This window comes from Asparagus officinalis, chromosome 8, assembly GCF_001876935.1.
Source record: "Asparagus officinalis chromosome 8, Aspof.V1, whole genome shotgun sequence".
NCBI lineage: Eukaryota > Viridiplantae > Streptophyta > Magnoliopsida > Asparagales > Asparagaceae > Asparagus > Asparagus officinalis.
The window spans coordinates 53,346,707-53,367,400 of record NC_033801.1 but is presented as its reverse complement, the minus strand read 5'-3'; positions in this window follow the sequence as shown (position 1 = coordinate 53,367,400).

Here is a 20,694-nt window from a genome sequence, read left to right as displayed (position 1 = left end):
CAACATCCGGATTGGCTCGCGAATATTGTTCCGGTCCTCAAGAAGAATGGAAAAATAAGGATATGCATTGACTTCAGAGACTTGAATAACGCATGTCCGAAAGATGATTTCCCTCTCCCTATCACCGATGTTATTATCGATAACACGTGTTGGTTTGAGAGAATGTCCTTTATGGACGGGTTCTCGGGTTACAATCAAATCAAGATGTACCCAGATGATGAAAAACATACTGCATTCAGGACGCCTCTCGGAGTGTTTTGTTATACAGTGATGCCTTTTGGGTTAAAGAACGCGGGCGCCACATATCAACGGGCTATGTCCATGATTTTTCAAGAACATCTCCATAAAACTGTCGAATGCTATGTCGACGATTTGGTAGTGAAGAGCCGTAATAAAAACGATCATATCAAAGATCTAAGGACCATGTTCGAGCTCATGCGAACTCACCAGTTGAAGATGAACCCCACCAAGTCTTTCCTTGGAATGTCCAGTGGTAAGTTTCTGGGATTTGTCGTCACTACAACGGGTATCCGCATTGACCCTGATAAAGTAAACGCAATTAATGAGTTATAACCTCCGAGAAATCTCAAGGAGCTCAGAGGATTGCAAGGACGATTAGCTTATATCCGTCGGTTCTTCTCGAACCTTTTAAGAAAATGTCAACCATTCTCCAAACTCACAAAGAAAGGCGTGTCGTTTGTGTGGGACGACGCTTGTCAAAAGGCATTCGAGAGTATTAAAGAATATCTCTCAAAGTCGACTGTACTCGTTGCACCGAAATCAGGCAAACCGTTTCTGATTTATATCAAGGCGACGAGCCACTCATTAAGTGCATTTCTTGCACAAGATAACGATAACGGTCATGAACAGGCAATATATTATCTAAGTCGGACCTTAGTGGGTGCTGAATCCCGATGTCCCATGATCGAAAGGGAATGTCTTGCTTTGGTATTCGTAATTCAAAAGATGCAGCATTACCTGGTAGGACAGACTATTTATGTTATCTCCAAAGTTAACCCAGTTTGAGTATTCATTACACAGCCAGCTTTCATGAATTGGCGTTTAGCAAAATGGGCCTTGCTCTTGTCCCAATATGACTTGCACTTTAAACAACAGAAGTCAGTAAAAGGACAGGCCATCTGTGACCTCTTGGCAGCTAATCCAACTACCGATACCGCCGAGATATATGACGATCTACCCGATGAAACCCACGAAGTCAATGCAACTTCACACCAACAAGTATGGCATTTGTACTTCGATAGTGCTTCTCGAGCAACCAATGTAGCAAGTGCTCCTGGACCTTCTAAGGTTTCCTCCGGAGTTGGAGTCGCCAATGTAGCAAGTGCTCCTGGACCTTCTAAGGTTTCCTCCGGAGTTGGAGTCGTCTTAGTTTCCCCAGTAAAACATGTGATGCCTCGAGCTTACTCGCTAACCAAGCCGTGTTCAAACAACGTAGCTGAGTATAATGCATTGCTTATTGGACTCAGCTTTGCTAAAGAGCTGGGGGTTGAGTATCTCGAAGCCTTTGGTGATTCTTAACTAATAATTAAACAAATTCAGGGAGAGTATGAGGTCAGAAATCAAGATTTAATATCATACCACAAGATGGCCATCGAGATGGAAAAATCATTTGAAGGATTCTTCATCGAATATATTCCACACTTACAAAACACGTACACAGATGCGTTGGCAGCATTAGCTGTGTCCCTGGCGCAGCCACCCGAAACGGAACAATCCGTTACAGTGAGAACTCACCAACTCTTCGTGCCAATTCACGATGAAGATGACAGGGAAGAGGACGTTCAAGAGGTATATTCAACTCAACTCGAGCTTGAACCCCGAGATTGGCGTTTCCCTATCATCGATTATGTCTTGCATGGAATCTTATCAGAAGATGTAAAAGAAAGTGATTCAATCCGACGAAGAGCAGCGAGATTCTACTATAACACGAAGAGTCGAACGCTATATCACAGGGGGTACGATGGTTTGCTACTACGCTGTTTATCCATTAAAGAGGCAAAGGAAGTCCTTAAGGAAGCACACGAAGGGGTTTGTGGCGCACACCAACCCGGTCCCAAACTTTATGACAGCATCAGAAGAATGAGATACTTCTGGCCCTCTATAATAAGCGATGCAATCGCGTATGCCCAAAGATGTCATGAGTGTCAAATACACGCGAATTATATGCACCAACTGCCGGAGTATTTACATCCTTCGGTCACATCATGGCCATTTGAGACTTAGGGAATGGACATTGTCAGCCCTATAAATCCTCCGTTAATCAAAGGAGACCGATTCATCTTAGCAATTACTGACTACTTCTCCAAATGGGCCGAAGCAGTCTCACTCAGAGAAGTTAAGACAAGCAACGTCATCACATTCATCAAACACCATGTTATCTACAGGCATGGTGTCCTAAGACGAATCATACATGATAACGATCCTTAATTTGTCAGCAACGCCTTTATCAGGTTTTGCGAGAAGTTCAAAATTCAGGACGTCTCCTCAACAGCTTACAATCCCACAGCGAATGGATTGGCTGAAGCTTTCAATAAGACTATCATAAAACTGTTGTCAAAACTCGTAAAGACCAATAAACGAGATTGGGATGACAAGCTCGGCGCGGCCCTATGGGCCTATCGTACCACAGTGCGTACACCTACGGGAGCAACCCCGTATTCTTTAGTGTACGGATGTGAAGCCGTCCTTCCGCTGGAGATACAAATTCCGTCTCTTCGAATCGCTCTCGCAACACAGACGACAACCGAAGAACAACATCAGAAACGTCTCGAGGAACTCGAGATGCTTGACGAAAAACACTTAGAAGCTCAACAGCATATTGAGTTCTAACAAGCCAGAATTTCTCGAGCTTTCGACAAGAAGGTTCGACACCGGAGTTTTAAAGAAGGAGATTTGGTCTTAACTGAAAGACGGCCTATGATCCTCAACTCCAAGAAGAAGGGTAAATTTGAACCCAAATGGGAGGGATCATTCGTAGTAGAGACAGTCTACTCGAGTGGCGCATATCGCCTGGTCACCAAGGATGGCGACCGGCTTATGATGCCAATAAATGACAAGTTTCTGAAGAAGTACTACCCTTAGTACGCTCAGAACAAATTATTAAATGGGAAGTTCCTGGAGAATACCATGTACGATATTCTTAAGGATAACCCAACCAGCTGTTCTCTAAACAATTCGAGTTTGGTCATAGAGAACCCCTGCTGTAATCTTCTAAACACTCTCTTGTTGAGATGAGATTTGATTGCTCTTTAGAATCAATCTTTCCTCACGAAAGAATTCTCAGTGCCCACCCTCACTGTCAGATCAGTTCACGACAAGCCTAACAAAGTTCCTTGGGCCAGCTCTGACTTCCACTATGATTTGTATTCACGTTCCCACTTTCAAGTTTCCTTCTCCTTTTTTTTATAAACGAAGGCCTTCACTCTGCCTGAACGATCAAACCTATAAAAGTTAGGGTCGTCTCAATATCCCCTTTTGGTCCAACCGACAAGTCACTCTGACCAGAATCAGATTTCTCTTCGATAAGCAAAAACATTTCATGTCGGTCCCTCCAGCCAAACCTATAAAAGTTAGGGTTGGAGTTTGAATTTCATCTTGATAAATAAGAAAACTTATTTTCAGATCAGATAACATAGACTATAAAAGTTGGGGTTAACTGAATCTTCTCGATTATTAGGATGGAGATCCCATTCTTAGTTTCATCTCACCGATTCTTGAAGTGGAGATCCCACTTTTAGTTTCTTCTCCATACCAAGTATAGAATATAAAATTCTGCTTCTTTGGTATCGGGTTCACTTCTCCCTCAAAAGAAGGGCTGAAGAAAGAATATAAAATTCATTATCTTCAGTATCTGGTTCGTCTTTTGTCCTATAAAAGGATGCTACATTTTAATAACTCTATAATCCATTCCCACGGGTCTGGGGAATTTTATCCCGAATCCTAAGCAGGGATAAGTCAACGCCTAACACGCGTTGCCGGTTTAGTCTTTCATCGATTGAAAAAGATACCAGATTCAAAGTCTGGGGAATTTTATCCCGAATCCTAAGCAGGGATAAGTCAACGCCTAACACGCATTGCCGGTTTAGTCTTTCACCGATTGAAAAAGATACCAGATTCAAAGTCTGGGGAATTTTATCCCGAATCCTAAGCAAGGATAAGTCGGCGCCTAATACGTACCGCCGGTTTGTCCTTTACCGTAAAAAGTGACCTAGTCTACGTATTCAAATTCGTAGCATTAAGTCTAAAGGGGTTCATCCCTTTAGCACAACGTTACTTGTGAAACAGACTCAGATAATTCACAGGCTAGCCCGATTCAAACGGTAGTCGGTAAAGGCATATCAAATCCGTTGACGGCTGAGGATTTGCCAAAAATCCTATAAGTGTTATGGTTGTTTGTTCTAAACGAAATGAGAAATCATAATGAGAATTAAAAAAGCCACGAAACAAAACATGCGTATCATTAACAAAAAAAGTGTTCAGACACAACAGCCACAATCACTTTACATTGTATTTTTGACTAATGATTTCCTACTCAAGCTTGATTAACTCTTCAGCATAAGCACGTTCAAGCTCATGCTGTAGCTCGATTCTGAAGGAGTCCTCAGAAGCAGATAAGAGTTGGGCGGCTTCTTCTTCCATCTTGGCTAACCTTTCTCTCGAGAGCATCACCTTGCTGGATATCACGGCCTTGCTATGCTCCTCCCCGGCCTTGGTCACCTCCAAAATAGTTTTTCGCTGTTTTGCTTCCACTAGTTTCTGCTCGAGCTCCGCTATTTCAACGTCAACAGAGGCTAACGACGAGTCGATTTCACACAAATGAGCCAATCTTTCGGAAAGAACTCCCTCCGCTTGGTCGACACGTCTTCTCTGCGCCTGGATCCCAAGTCCGACAGATTCTCAAGATTCACACCATGACTGCATACGAGCCTCCATTCGTGCAGCAACATAGCCAGAAACACCAACAGATTGAAGCTCTTATAGTTTCACAAATCTGCACTCAAATTGATTTACATTGTCTATCAAAGCTTCAGCTATGTTGGGGAAAACAACGTCCTTTATCAAGGCTATTTTACGTTCGAGGACCGGCCGAAAGTAGCTAAAAGGGATCCTCTTCTCCAGAAGCTTGCCAATCAGTGACTCTACAAAATTAAGAAAATTGCTGATATCCAAGCAGAGGAGTTTATCGGGGTCGTCATCAGACAATAAGGCATCAACGCGCGCGCGCAGGTGAGAAGACGATCCTAGAAAAAGAAAGCGCAAAACGATGAATATCCAGAAATGATAAGTCAGAAAAAAATAAAAGGAAAAGATAGCACATGGGATTTACCAGTTCCCGAAGAGCTTTCTGTGACCGAATGCACCACACCCGCTTCCCGCCGCTCAACTTCATGGGTCGCAGGGAGCGTCATAGGTGTAGTAACCGTTAAAGCATCAACTCCTGCGGTTAGTCCCACGGGCAAACTCTCGCTAATAGTGGCGGCAGGCACGGTAGTCGGCATTCCCAAAGAAACCGAGAGTTGTTGCGGAAAGCCTGATGACCGAGCGTCAATAACAACTCCTGCCAAAAGCAAGAAATCAAGACCCTCAGATTCATCAGATTTTCTGTTAGGAGTAGTTGTATCAGTCTTTATGACTGGTCCTACGATTTGAACCCTCCAATGAGTAACAAAAAAGATCACGAATAAATCAGTGAAATATGGGATTATGAATCTTACTTGCGGGAGAGTCAGCGGTGATGATCGGGTCGGCGGCCTCGTGTTGGGCTTGTTCCCGCAACATATCATCCAGTAGCATATCGTTAGAAGCCGATACCGGATCACGGGAACCTAGATCCTCTCCTTCAAAAGGCGTGTCTTGGGAATCCCCCTTGTCACCTTGACCCTCTGTTACCGCATCTAAAAGAAAGTGTAAGAGTTAAAAATCGCCTCAACTCATCAGACTTACGGCAAGAGAAAAAAATCAAGTAAAAATTTACCTTCAACGGCAACGCTGGATTCCTGCACCCGCTCGCTTTGATCCATATCTTGCAGCTTTTCTAACAGAGTAAGAAGCATATAAACAATTAGCGGGGATACGAATTCTCCATCGTTCAGTGCCCGCCATCCGAAAGAGGCGCTACTGGTTTTAAGAATACCTGGACTCTCAGCCTGTTCGGTTACACCTGTCTCAACATCGTGACCCGCTTCGGTCCCGCCAAGAATATTAATCTCAGCGTCTGCATGCTCCTCCGGCCTGATTCCCGGAGTTGGTGCCGAGAAATCAAGATCAGGCGAAGAGGCGTCAAAGGCGAAGTCGCTTGTAAAATCCTCCTCTGCAAAGTGCAAAAATTGTTTAAGTCCGAAAACTCAACATATATCGGAAGAAGCTATACAAAGAAATACTCACCCCTTTCAGCTGCAACTCCTTGAGTCGTTGGTTCCGTTTCGAGGCTGCCCCGTCGCTTAGTAGCCAGCTTCTTGCGTTTAGCCAGACGTCCCTCTTCTGGATCAGCAGGCCTCTCCTCAGAAAATTTAGAGCATAATTCGCGTCGTGGAGTAACCTGAGTTGCGGACCGGGATCACGTCCGAGGAATAAGGTTGGGTTCCACTCTCTCTTCTTCAGAAAATTCACCTGGGATTTCAACTAACATCTTGTTAGGATAGGTGAACAAGACTTGCATCTTTGGCCTCCTTACAGGAGGTGAAGGTTTGCACGGTTGAAAGCGGCGAGTTCTTTCAGCAATTGCTAATTCAAATAACTCTAAAGATAGGGGATCTAACACACCTATTTCCGGTGCCTCTTCTCCAGCATCGCCACCAATTCCTACACCACCCCCAAAATGAGGTTCTGTAGTTGGCTCCTTCTGCTTTGAATGACTAGAAGGACCCGTCGATTCCCTACTTCTCCTCTTTCCAAGTTCGGATTCATGTACCATTCGAGTAGCAACCCGAGAAGCTTCTTCGTCGGTTGACTCAGTGATTGTTTGAACTGGCACATGTTCATTGGCCGCCAAAAGCCACCGGCATTGTAGGAAAGTCACCTCTAACTTGCGTTCGATGCCCGAAAGATTAAATTTGGCACCGGTACAACCAATGATGTTCCAAAGCCACGCTCGAGCCCCATCCACTAAACCTCCATGGGTCCAGAGCTGTTGGTTTGGGTTCTCGATGTAAATTTGATCGTAACCAAATTGGTGAGCGAACCGACATGGCAAGTAGGGTTCTATGTAACAATGATTTCGGACGTGGAAAATCACATAGCTCGGCCGAATATTAACCAACCAATCGAAGCAGCCAGAATCGAGGAAAGTTCGACCTGTACCCGGCTTCTCTACATCTATCAATGAGTCGCCGTACTGACCTAAAAACCGTGGGAAGCAAGTAGGGAAGACCCAACATTTTTGATTCTGAAGCTGCTTCCTAACATCTGCGAAACCTCGGCCCTTCCACTTACAGTTTTCTATTATTTGAAGAAAGGGAAGGGAGGGATCCACCGAGGTCGGCGTCCACATCATATCGGATCGATGAAGTACTAGCCAAGCTATTAAATAAGTATAAGGGAGCTCCACCTTTGTGAGAGGAATCTGAGTAGGCGGCGATTTATCTTGACTAAATCCGCTTACAATCTGACGTAGCCCTCTATAAATACCCGCGGTCATTGTCGGAAGAAGACATAAGTTTTTCGGACGAGCAAGTAGAACCGCTGGAAACAACACTTCAGAGGAAAGTACATCAGAAGATTGGTATGGCACTACACACTTTTTCAGCCAAATAGCGAGATACCCGACAAGTAATGTCGTAGGCCGGATTGGTTTGACTCCATGCCACAAGAAAGTTTGAAATTTCATTCCGGCAGCAAAACCATCCTCAATACCAGCCATGGTGTAAGATTGAGCATTGGATCTCTTGATTAGCTCATTCACTTCGGAGGTGGTTAGCGGCGACAACTCGCAAATCGGTTCATCCAGAACGCTGTCTATATTCTTAAAAAGATAATCCGCAAACTTCTTTAAGCTGATTTGCGGTCGCGATTTTTTCGATAAAGGATCAATACCTGCAAGAGCTATGTGATAATGGTAGGCAAGATCCCAGAAAGTGTTATAACGGTTGGGAGTCCGCGACTTTAGTTGCTTTAGCTCCTTATTAGAAGGAAAGTACTCCTAATAAATCATGTTTCCCATCGGAAGACCGGAGATCTTATACCTCTCGTGCAGTGCTAACCCCAACTCCCCGTGCTTAGTCAGAAATGTATTGGCGTCAGGATTGTAGAGCTCCAGCAGTGCCAAGAAATGGGGAACACTCATGGTCAGTCCGTAAGTGGTGGCACGAACGACTGCATATATACCACCAGCCTTCAAATCCTCGCCAAATCGATCCAAGATGTAGTGGCTCAAACGGGTCCACCATAGTTTATCTGACGAGTGTATCCAGCCATAACATCGATGACCGGTCGCTGGCATTTCTCGGCCCAAAGCCGCAATCCGATTCTTCACAGAGTTTGCAACAGTGAAGATCTCGCCTTTGGGTGGGTCATTCAATCCTGTAATCCCAGGATGTAACCCCGTTATCCGATTCTGATTACTTGAGCCAACCGTGCCATGAGTAATGTAGCCGCAGTGAATGCGCTCATGTTCTTCCGTTAATCTCCATGACATCTCCCGAGGGACAGCTTGATACCAGAGCTCGGCAAGTGAACGGTGGTGAGGAATCGGAGGAAGGTAGAGATGGCCACCGTCGTCGTGATGCAGCCACTGCTCCATTCCAAGAAAAACAACGGCGGGATCTTCTATAGAATCCCCAAACAAGTAATCTGGCTTTCGTAGTGGGTGCGTGGAACTTGGGTCCTTTACCAACGGTGCATCCGTGATAAGTTGTCGTAAACTATGGCGCTCTCCTTTCCGTATTAATCGTGGAAGCTCTTCCGGGTTACCCGGAGCAAACTGAGGAGCCACCGGAATAGGGATTGGCTCATCAGTAGAGGCATAAGCCTCACTGCAACGGCCCTCTACCAAATGAGCACTAAACTCCCTCGAGAGAAATTCAACTGAAAATAGGTGATTATCAAGTTTAACCATAAATGCCTATGTTAAAAATAGTATAGGCGTCTAAATCGACTCATAAAATTGTGAGATAGAGTCACGGCCTTCGCCCCACAAAGAAGAGCAAAACGAGAAAATTATACCAACGACATATTCACGATGGATTATCTAGGCGAGACGATTAAGTGTCGCACTATACACACGAAGTATGGAATATATTGTCGCACGAATAATGTGACAATACACCTATCCTTCGGAGTATAGTACGACAAGAAATCGCCTCGAGATAATTCAGTCATGTCTTGACCAAGAAAAACACGACTTGTAAAGCGTCCACCCCCACGAAGGAGGGTGGCGGCTCTTCCCAATTGTCTCACCAAGAAGAACAAAGCAGGGATGCAACATGCAGTATGATATTTCGATATTTAACTCATGAGTAAAAGAGGCAGTTATGATATACCTGTGCAACTGAACGGCACCAGCTCGGGCGACTGAGCCGCCGAACGGCCTCGAATGATACGAGATCTCTTGGGCGACATATCTGTAGAGAGAATTAATAGGTAAATTACGATGGAAATTGAGAAATATCAGATTAATGCAAAGAAAAATAGCGCTCCAATCAGACTTAAGTAGCGGGCGTGGGGCAGGATCAGTTTCAGCCCACAACAAGTCATGCAACAATTTAAGCCTGAATTTCAGTAGTTCAGCCAAAGTTATCTACGTGGCCAACAATAAAACCCGACGTGCCTACAAATCAGGCTATTGTGTATGCTAAAAGTCTGGTACAACAGTTATCGTGCACAACTAGAGGCCCAAGGGTACTTGACTTTAGTTTGACCGAATTCATGCATGCAAACAGAACAAAATTTTTGGCCACAACCACATGTGGAATTAGGATGCCGGATCAAAGCCTAGAACCAGTCGCAGTTCAGCACCAAGCATCCAGTTAATGTCCAAGTTCGAAATCCACATTTCAGTCTTCATCCACAATCAAATTCAAGGATCAAGATTCAAGAATCAAAAAAAAAAATGTTAAGCATTCAACCCCAAAATTAAACTTCTATTGAGGATTCGGCCACAGTAAAAAAAAAGATAAGAATGTCTAAGCTTGATCTCAGTCAAACCAAGTGCTTCAAAATGACGGCCCAGACCTCACATACAATTCAATTTTGGGTGTTTATCCCTAAACCAACTAAGAAATCAAGAATTGGGGGTTTTAGTCAAAAAACCCTAGATCTACAATGGGAGTTTCGGCCATAAATCAAGTGTACGAAAATGGAAATTCGATCAAACTTGAGGTGAGGACAAACAATCTTACCTGGAAGTCGTCAAGAACGGAGCTCGAACCTAATTGAGGAAGAATCGAAACCCTAAATCCCCAAATTGAAACTTCAAAGTTCTAGCCTGGCTCCCAAGAACTTGTGAAAAGGGCTTGAAGAGGTCGAGGAGGACTTAAAGAGGAAAAAAGGAGGGAATAAAGGAATTTTCGAACAGAGGAAAATGTCAGAACGACTGAAGAAGAAGAACAGTCGGTTTTTTAAAGTACCGCCCGAAGCTGGCTCGCAAAACCCGAGTCACCACCAGCTGACTCGCAAAAACCCGAGCCACCATTAGCTGGCTCGCAACACCTCAACCCCCATTTGCTGGCTCGACATGCGAGCCACCATTCGCTGGCTCGCATGTATAGCGAGCTGTTTGGGCCAAGTTTTGGGTGTTTTGGTCCCTCGGTGATCATTTTCAACATATACGGTATCCATATTCACACTCCGAAGAGTATACGAGTATAAACTACTTCTCAATCCTTCGACCGGTATAAGAGGTTAAACTGCTCCCTGATACTCCAATAGGTGTATGAGTCTAAACTATTTCCTACCCTTGATAGGAAGTTCTTGGAGAATATCGTATAGAATATTCTTAAGGATAACCCAGTGAACTCCTAAGAGTATACGAGTATAAACTGGTTCTCTCCGCTTCAATGCATCGTCAAATATGAATTCCCAACAAAGATAGTCAGCTCAACATCAAATCAACGACACCATTTGGTTTCAATTTATGACTTCAACAGCGGTCAGACGATAAACGCAGAACCGTTAAAACTTCATCTATCCGACAGAACGCTGAATAGATTGCAGACGATAAACGCAGAACCGTTAAAACTTCATCTATCCGACAGAACGCTGAATAGATTGAAGGATGAAGGAGTCAAGAGATGAAGCCTATTACAGGTCTTTCTACAGATAGGGCCTATCACATCCAAAGTATTTCAGGCTCTTCTATAAAAGAAACGAGACTGAAACACTTTGGAGGGGGTATCTGTAGGGGTTAAAAATTGCCTACAAGTCCTTAAACACACTTCAAGACAAGGAAAAGACGATAAACGTTATTATCCAAGTCAAGGGAATTTATCCAACATCAGCAAGGGAATGAAATGGATCAGTAGAATGCACAAGTCAACAAAGCGATGAAGTGTACGCAAAACAAGGGAAATGGAAGAATTACAAATCGCCAAAGTATCAAAAAAACGAACGAAACACCACTTGGAGGCCCGTGTAGGCGCGAGTCACCAATTGGTGGCTCGCACCTATGCGAGCCACCAAATGGTGGCTCGCACCCATGCGAGCCACCAAATGCGAGCCACCTAATGGTGACTCGCACAGTTCCGAGCCACCATGACTCTTACTGAATACAAAACCTCCCCAAACACGGATTTCGATGATTTTTAAGGATTCTTTTGTCCCAGAACCTCTCCAACTATTTTGAGGTTATCTCTAAACACGTTTAAACGGTTATAAAGTGCAGATGACGTTTAAACACAAATTCTTATTCAAAAGGACATCTCGAAAAGCCTATAAATAGAAGCCTAGGGTCTTCTTTAAAGAGGATCTGAGATTGAGAAGGCGAGGTGCTGTCAAATTGTCTAGTTAACCACGAATTTCAGAGGAGAATCATTAGAGCTTAGCGAATACTTTCATAAAGAAAGCCCATTCGAAAGGTTTGTGATTCTTTCCCCTTCTTTCCTCCGGATTAAACTTGGTTTTAATCTCGAGAAGAGCCACAATCTCTCTTGGTCATGATTGTCGCTTCCGCAATTGTTTCCTTCGTGAAATAAGAGTATATTGTCTATCGGGTTGATCTGCGGTGGTCCACGGACTAATGCGTCCCTGGCACATGCAAAGATCCCACACAAAGCAGCGGGAGATAAACTACTGCTGTGTTTTGTTTGATAAAGTTGTAATCTTTATTTTTTGTTGTAAGAAGATCTTATAAAAAGATCAACTCTTCTTTCAGTTTGAACTTGTAATCGATAAACGGTGTAACAGGTTTTGAAAACAATGGAAAAGGTAACTTTTGACACAAACAGTATTGAAGATTGATTAGGTTTTGTAAGTCCTATCTTCTCTTATTGAGAGAATGGCTTATATAGCCTTACACCCATATTTACATAAAACCCCTCTAATACTTCTTAATTACATTATCTTTTCAACACTCCTCCTCAAGATGAGCGAAAGATATCTATTAGGCCCATCTTGTCACACCCTCTAGCTAGATCTACTGAGCTAAGCCCTTTAGTCAAGCAGTCTGCAGCCTGGTCCTTGGTTGGAACATGACTTAATTCCAGTAACCCACTGTTTAGCTTTTTCTTGATGAAGAATTTATCAATCTCGATGTGCTTAGTTCTGTCATGCTGAACTAGGTTGTTAGCGATGCTGATAGCTGACTTGTTATCGCACCACAAACTCATCTTAGCCCCTTGATCAAGGTTCAGTTCCACTTGCATGTTCTTCAGCCACATGAACTCTGCGACCACCAAGGTCATGGCTCTGTACTTTGCTTCAGCTGTTGATCTTACCACCACAGATTGCTTCTTGCTTTTCCAAGAGACTAAGTTGCCTCCTACAAATATACAATACCCTAAGGTAGACATTCGATCATCTCCACAGCTAGCCCAATCTGAGTCACAGTAGCCCTCAATGTTCACATGGCCACTCCTCCTGAATCTTAGTCCCTTGCCAGGGGCCCCCTTCAGATACCTCAATATATGATATACTACATCTATATGACCCTTCCTCGGGTCATGCATGTAGCGGCTCACCACGCTTCCCGCAAATGAGATGTCTGTACGTGTGTGACTCAGGTAGATCAGCCTGCCCACCAATCTCTGATATCTCTCATGATCAACAGGTTCTTCTGCCTCAGCACTCAGCCTGAAACTCTGATCAATCGGTGTAGCAGCAGGCTTGCACCCCAACATCCCCGTCTCTGCAAGAAGATCCAGTACATACTTCCTCTGGGAGAGAACAATCCCCTTAGGTCCATGAGCTATCTCTATCCCAAGCGAGGATAACCCTCTCTGCATTCTCTGATAATCCCTTTGTCTAATAGTTCCTGATCGCAACCGGGTTAGACGGTGCGATACGAGAGGGTCAGAACTAGAAGGTCGAATCGACTTTCCCTTATCAGCCATATTTATTGTGACTTCCGGGAGTTCGTCACCTTGAACAACCGATCTCTTTTTACGGAGATGCTTTGGTTTGGACTTAGTCATTCCGTTGGAGATCCTCTCGGATACGGAGACCCTCTGCGGAACGGTTTTGGGGCAACTGCACGCTGATAATACTGCCCTGATTAGTTCGGCGCACGGGTAGTGAGATTTGGTTTCTCCTGCCTCAGCACTCAGCCTGAAACTCTGATCAATCGGTGTAGCAGCAGGCTTGCACCCCAACATCCCCGTCTCCGCAAGAAGATCCAGTGCATACTTCCTCTGGGAGAGAACAATCCCCTTAGGTCCATGAGCTATCTCGATCCTAAGGAAGTATCGAAGCTAACCCAGATCCTTCACTTCGAATTTTTTGCTCAATCTTACCTTGAGCTGAGCAATCTCTTTCTCATCATCTCCTATGATGATCATGTCATCCACATACACTGCCAGCATAGTGATGTGACCCCTACTTCTTCTGAAGAATACAGTATGGTCGGCATTGATCTGTCTGTATCCCATACCAACCATGGCTCTCCTGAACCTGTCAAACAATGCTCGAGGGGACTGCTTTAGCCCATACAGAGACTTCTTCAGCCTGCAGACCTTACCTACTGTCTCTCCTATGCCACATCCAGGTGGTATCTCCGTATACACCTCTTCCACTATATCTCCATGAAGAAACGTATTCTTCACATCCAGTTGGTGTAGTTGCCAACCACCATTTTTTGCCAGAGAAATCAACGTCCGAACAGTACTCATCTTAGCCACTGGTGTAAAAGTCTCATCGTAGTCATTTTCGTATATCTTGCTGTACCCTTTTGCTACCAGTCGTGCCTTATATCATTCAACCTTCCCTTCTGGGTTCCGCTTCACAGTAAATACCTACTTGCATCCCACTGTTCTTTTCCCTACTGGCAGTGTCACTAACTCCCACGTGTGGTTCTTCTCAGGAGCCCCCAGCTCCTCATGCATAGCAGCCTTCCACTTTGGGTCCTTCTTAGCATCCTGCCAGTTGTTAGGTATAATAACAAAATCTAATGATGCAATGAATGCTCCGTGTGAAGGGGATATGTGAGAGTAGGAGACAACTTGATCTATATCCCAACCATATCTCTTAGGAGGATTTCCCGCATTACTGTGAGTAGTCCTCCTTTCTGACATTGGTGCCGGGCTAGAGGCAGGAGTAAAATGGTATTACCTGGAGTGGAGGATGGTGTAGGTGTCTCAGGAGTTGGAGCAGAGCTGGACGAGGGACTAGGCACTGGTACTGTTACTGTAGGCACATCTGGTTCTTTCCCCCTCCTACTGTATGTAAGCAACTCCCCCTGAGCTGTAGGCCTAACACCCCTTGTCTCCTCCTCCTCCCCTTCTGAGGACGAGATCAAAATTGGGATTGACCCCCTTGAGCTCTCACCATTCTCTCCCTCTTGCCTTATACCTTCAGTATCGGGTAAGTCACCAAAAGGAAAAGTAGCCCCCACTATGTAGTACAGCTCAAGCTTCCGAAACCGCACATCCATGCTGACAAACAGCCTTTTTTCCACTGGGCTCCAGCAAACATACCCTTTCTAGGTGCCATTGTAGCCCACGAATATACACTTCACAGCCCTAGGGTATAGCTTCCCAACCGATGGTCTGTTGTCCTTCACAAAGCACACACAGCCAAATACCTTTAATAGTAGGGCCCCCCGTTATCTCCCTTCGGTGTCTCACGGGGAGACTTCCACTCCAACACACTCGAAGGCATCCGGTTGATTATGTAAGCAGCAGTCAAGACTGCTTGTCCCCACAACACCTTTCGGACATTCATCGTCATCATTATACTCCTAGCAACTTCTAAGAGATGTCTGTTTTTCCTCTTTGCTACCCCATTCTGAGCTGGGGTGTATGGGCATGTAGTCTGGTTAAGGATCCTCTGAGCTGACATATACTCCCTAAGTGTTCTGTTGATATACTCTGTCCCATTATCCGACCTCAACACTTTTATAGCTGCACAATACTGAGTCTGAATGTGCTTATGAAAATCTTTGAAACAAGCAACTACATCACTTTTGTTTTTCATAAGATACACCCAAGTGACTCTAGAGAAGCAATCAATAAATGTTACAAAAAACTTGCAACCATTTGTAGAATTTACTGGGCAAGGTCCCCATACATCAGAGTGTATTACTTCAAACTTACAAGAACTCCTACTACCCGAACTAACATAAGAGCTTCTAGTCAGCTTCCCAAACTCACAAGCATCACATTGCAACTTCTGTTTATTTACTTTTCCAAACAGAGTTGGATACATTTTACCCAAAATGCCAAATGACGGATGTCCCATTCGCTGATGGTAAAGCATCAACTCATCTTCTGCACAGACTTTAGCTCCTCCTGTTCCTGTCCTCTCCACCATAGAAGTCAGCGCTGAGTCCATCCCTTCACGGTCCAAGTACCACAGCCCGCTACGCCATGTCCCAGTCCCAAGTCTTCGCCCTGTTCCTTTCTCCTGAAAGATCACCTTGGGAATGTCAAAAGAAATAATACAATTTAGTTGGAGGATAATGACACTAATGGATAGCAGGCTAACAGGAAATGAAGGAGCATGCAGAATATTAGATAGAGTTATAGAACCTGTACAATTAACAGTGCCCTTACCAACCACATCCTGTGTTGTACCATCAACGATTTGAATGCTCTCTACTTCTGCTAAGTGAGTGTAAGATAAGAACTCACTAGCATTGTCTGTCACATGTTTGGATGCTCCAAAATCCATTATCTAGGTGGTGGATTTTTCCTCATTTGGGTGTGCACGAAGGGCGTAATTGGCATAATCTCCTCCAGTGAGAGCAGTAGATGAGGTAGATGACCCCTCAGACACATCACCTACTGCTCTCTGCTTCCTCCTCAGTGCTATCAAGAGTGCCCGATCCTCATCAGTAAAGATCATCTCAGCTTCTTCTTCCCTTTCTGCCACTGTCAAGTTTGCTCAGTGGCCTCCTCTTCAACCTCGCCTGCCTCCATGGCCACGACCACGGCCTCCAGTCGGACCACATTCACCCTATTTTCTCTCCCTAGGTGGCTTAGGGCACATTTGTTTCAGATGCCCTACCTCTCCGCAGTTGAAGCACTGCCTAGTCTCCTCTCTGAATCTAGTGTTATCCGGGTTGGATACCACCAGTGCAGACTTCTCACCTGTAAGTCCACATGTCCCAGTCTGTAGCCTGATACAGCTCTCCTCCTGTATCATGGCCGAGACTACCTCCTCTAGTGGTGGGATCTTCGTCTGAGTTAGTAGCAACACTGTCCTCTGCTCATACACTGGAGCCAAGCCTCGGAGAAACAACATGGTCCTCTTCTGTAAAGAGGCCTCACGCTCCTTGCACTCTGGGTCCTTGCAGCTCGCTAGGGGCGAGAAGTGAATCGTGGATCCGGGCCAGTCAATCGCTCCAGGTCTTGTGGCGGTCTCCTGATTATAGTCCTCTCTCAACTGGAGCTTATAGGCGTTGATCTCTTTCATCTGCATCTGGAATACCCTGGCAGGTTATTCCGCACCCCATTCGTAGGTTCCTGCGCTAGCTTCTGCCCAACATCCTGGACCCCTGCCCAAGCCCATCCACTGTGGCAGCAATTGGCTAGACTATAGAATTCAGAAGCCAGATGTATACCAACATATGAGTGGACTTCCACTCATCTCTACCTGCGGAGCCCTCAGCCGGCTCAGTCTTCTCCCCTGTCAGATATCCCTCCAGGCTCCTCCCGATAAGGGTATATTTCACCCGACGCGACCAACTCAGATATGTCGCGGGTCCATCAAGCTTTACATCGATAGGTGGGAGCTCCACCTTCTTGGGTGGTGGCTTTGTCGAGCCCTCTCCCGCTGACAATCTCATTAGTTGCATCAGAGTTGAGATCTCCTCAGGATTCAACTTCTTGATGATCTCCTCCATCGGGTTTCTACCAGTCTCCTTCATTGATCCAATTTGCTTTCTTGTTTTGCCAAAAAATTTCGGCAGCACTTTGACAGAACAACAAGAAAGATAGATCAACAAGAATTCTTGTTTCACTAAGGAAACAAGAATCAAAAAGCAAGATATCTCAACAAAGTGAGATATCGGCTCTTCCTCTCATCAGTTCTAGGACTGACCTGTCGAGGGAACCTAAATAAGCTATTACAAATCAAGAACCAAATAGATCAACAACAGAACCAAACAAAAGATGAACAATGGAAACTTAATAACCTAATACAGACACATCCTGTTCATCTTTCTCTTCTGTCTCCTTAAAAGGAAATCCCAAAATCTGAAGTCGGCGTCTACCCCCCCCCCCCCCCAAAAAAAACAAAAAACTAAAAGCCTAATGCATAAAGAACGGCTTTAATTGATTCCGTGACCCTCTCATCCAACGCGGTCTTCAAATCCAATCTCCCGCACTCGAATCCGGAGCTTATGGCGTCGGGAGAGAAGGCTCTCTGCTCGAACGAGCGCCGCCGTCGACGGCCGTCGGAGAAGAAGGCTCTCTGCTCGAGACGATCGGCTCGAGACCGACCGCTGTGCGACGACGTCGGATAAGAAGGCTCTCTTGCATCGAGCCGAAGCCACTCGGAATGACCGCCGTCGTACGCAGTGTCGGAGAGGAAGCTCTCTACTCAAACGACCGCTCGAACGACCGCCGTCGACCACCTCTCGGGATCTGCTCATCGCCTTCTCACAGCCGTCGACCACCTCTCAAGTTGAAGAGGGAGGCGGCTCTGATACCATGAAGATTGATTAGGGTTTGTAAGTCCTATCTTATCTTATTGAAAGAATGTCTTATATAGCCTTACACTCATATTTACATAAAACCCCTCTAGTACTCCTTAATTACATTATCTTTTCAACATATGAACCTTTCCTTTGCCTCTCAGCAGTTTCCTGATGCTAGTAATGTCTAATTTGATGAATATCTGAATGGGATAGTGGCATTGAGAGTGGAATTATGCTTTAGTGTTGGGAATTCGAAACAATCAATCGAACCCTTTCCCTTCCGGACCTTGTGTTGAAAGTAGGAAAATAGGAAAAAATACCGCAAATAAAGATCTAACCTTGCAAAAACAGTAAAGGAGAAGAACACACAGATTTAACGAGGTTCGGCAACGTGCCTACGTCCTCGGGAGCTATACCATACAATCTCTTTATTAATTGAAGAAGAAAAATACAAGCTCTCGAACAAGGGGTTAATATCTCTGAGATTCTCTCTCTCTTCGCAGTCAAAAAGCTCTCTTTTTGATGATGTACAAACTCTAAAATCGTTTGGGGTATATATAGAATCCTGGGTGAAACAGATTCCTAAACAGAACAGGATTCTGTTTGACTGCGTCGTGGTCGACTGTCCCGGTTGACCGATCAGATTCCAGAGAGTTTGGCAGTCGACCGGTGCAGTCGACCGGTGCGGTTGACTGATGGCAAAAACCCGAGAGCAGTTTTCCTACAGGGTTTTGGCGGTCGACCGGGTCGGTCGACCGCGACCTGATCCAGGCTCTCCTAGCCCCCTGTGCACGTTCGCGGTCGACCAACCCAGTCAACCGCAGATCTGTCTGCTCGTTTTCTTGTCCTTTTGATTTCAGCTCTTGTCTCGAACTTTGGGTCTATACTTTAGACTAACAATCTCCCACTTGGAGACCAAAGTGCCTGCAATGAGTTCCCCCGAACTCTCCCCTTCTTCGCATGTATCTTTTCCCCGAAAAAAAATTCTTCTTTCAATCAACAATATCCCGGCGATCTCGCCGATCCTCGTAGTGTGGCTCCGCCTTCGTCTTCTACTCGTGAAGGCTAACTAAAGTTGCGCACAACTCCAGTTTCTCAATGGTGACTGCCTTCGTCAACATGTCCGTCGGATTTTGACTCCCCAAAATCTTCATTAAATGCAACTTTCCGTCCTCAACTAGCTAGTGTATAAAATGGTATTTGACGTCGATATGCTTCGTTCTGGCATGATATACTGGATTCTTGGCAAGATGTATAGCGCTCTAGATATCACAATAAAGAACTCCTCTCCGTTGCTTCAGATCCAACTCTTCCAAGCACCCGTTCAACCAGATCATCTCCTTGCTTGCTTCAGTCACCGCGACATACTCAGCCTCGGTTGTAGACAAAGTCATAATCTTCTGTAGACGTGAGACCCAGCTCATTGCTGTCGACACTAAAGTATAAACATACCCCGTGGTGCTTCGCCTCGTATCATGATCACCGGCGAAGTCCGCATCCACGTATCCTTGCAGTACCAATTCCTTCTTCCTGAAACATACTAGCTTGTTCATTGTCCCCCTCAAGTACCGCATTATTCACTTCACGGCCTCCCAATGCTGCTTTCCTGGATTGCTTGCAAATCTGCTCACAACTCCCACTACATGGGCGATGTCCGGTCTCGTGCAAACCATCGCGTACATGAGACACCCAATGACCGAAGAATATGGCACCCTGCTCATATGCTCTCTATCTGCATCTGTCTTAGGTGATTGCTCCTTAGATAGCTTGAACTGACTTCCAAGGGGTGTGCTAACAACTTTAGCATTCTGCATGTTAAACCTCTGAAGTACCTTCTCAATGTATTCAGCTTGGCTCAATCTTAATGCCCCTTCAGCTTCATCCCTACTGATTCGCATCCCTAGAATCTGCTTCGCTGTACCCAGATCCTTCATTGCAAATTCCTTTGCTAGCTGTCTCTTCAAACTGTTTATCTCTTCTAAGCACGGTCCTGCTACCAACATATCATCAACATATAATAACAAAATAATGAAGCTGGACTCGAACCTTTTGAAATAACATCAATTATCCGAATTGCATCTTCTGTAGCCATTGTTCTGCATGAAGTTATCAAACTTCTTATATCACTGTCTCGGAGCCTGTTTCAAACCATATAAGCTCTTCTTGAGCTTGCACACCATCTCTTCCTTTCCTTCTTCAATAAAGCCAACATGCTACTTCATGTAGATTTCTTCATCCAAGTCACCATGAAGAAAAACAATCTTCACATCTAACTGCTCAAGGAAGAGGTCTTCTGTAGCTACTAAACTCAACACCACTCTGATGGTTGTGAGTTTCACAATAGGGGAAAATATCTCCGTGTAGTCTACTCCTTCCCGCTGTTGAAACTCCTTCACGACTAATCTGGCCTTGAATCTCTTGCTTCCCTGCTTGACCCGGTAGACCCATTT